This window comes from Monodon monoceros, unplaced genomic scaffold (genome assembly GCF_005190385.1).
Source record: "Monodon monoceros isolate NGI ecotype Baffin Bay Population unplaced genomic scaffold, NGI_Narwhal_1 Super_Scaffold_5, whole genome shotgun sequence".
In the NCBI taxonomy this organism is placed as follows: Eukaryota; Metazoa; Chordata; class Mammalia; order Artiodactyla; family Monodontidae; genus Monodon; species Monodon monoceros.
The window spans coordinates 61,823,570-61,824,672 of NW_021703782.1; positions in this window are offsets into that span (position 1 = coordinate 61,823,570).

The following is a 1,103-nucleotide window of genomic DNA, read 5'->3' on the forward strand; positions in this document are numbered from 1 at the left end:
GAGAAATATTTTATTTATTTCTACTAATACTGGACACCAAACAAGAATGCATATCATTTCTTCATTTAACAAGAGAAACTAATCAATGCTATAAGGCAAAAAAAAAAAAAAAGACATAAGAAGGGTAAGGATTAGATGAAAAAGGTAAAATTTAATGTTTTCAGGTAATAGTATTATCCACATAGAAAACTCAAGAGCATCAATGGACTATTAGAACTTATAAGAGTTTAGCAAGCTCATTGTGTTATAAGACAAATCTACCAAAACAATAATATACCTCTATGCTAGCAATGATGAACTAGAAAATAAGACATTTACAATAGTCACAAAAATGACAATGTATCTAGGAACTAACAAAAATGTATATGACCTTTATAGAATAAACACTAAAAATATTCTATTAAAGTACATAAAGCAAAGTCTGAATAGAGAAATATTGTAATGATGTCAATGCTTCCCAAATTAATCTATACATTCAAGGCAATCTCATCAAATTTCCAAGGGGATTTTTTAAAGAATTCCATGAACTCATTCTAAAATTTATAAGGGAAAGTAAAATTCCACAAATAGCTAAGGCCATTTTGAAATAGATAAGCAAGGAGGAAACACTCAACCCACCAGATATTGAGACATATTACAAAGCTATACAAACAGCATGGTACTGAACCAGTAACAGGCAGATAGACCATTGGAAAAGAACAGAGTTCTTAGAAGTAGTACCACACATATATGGGAGCTTATATCAGATAAAGTTGACACCACAAAACAATAAGGAAAGGATGAATTAATTGCTTAAAAACTCTGATGGGAAAGTGGATCACTATGATGAGGCAAAATAAGGCTGGACCTTAGAACTTATACGAAACTATAAAAAAGGTGTACTTCAGACGGATTAAAGACATGAATGTGAAAGGTAAATTTATGAAGAAAATATAGAAGAAATATAAGGGAACAAAGAACTGTAAAGGAAATGTACAGCAGTATGATTTTCATATAGGGGTAGAGGAAAGACTTCTGGAACAAGACCCTAAAAACACATATGCTAACATAAAAAAAAATTGATGAATTTGATTCTGTCAAAATAAAGAACACATAGACAAAGT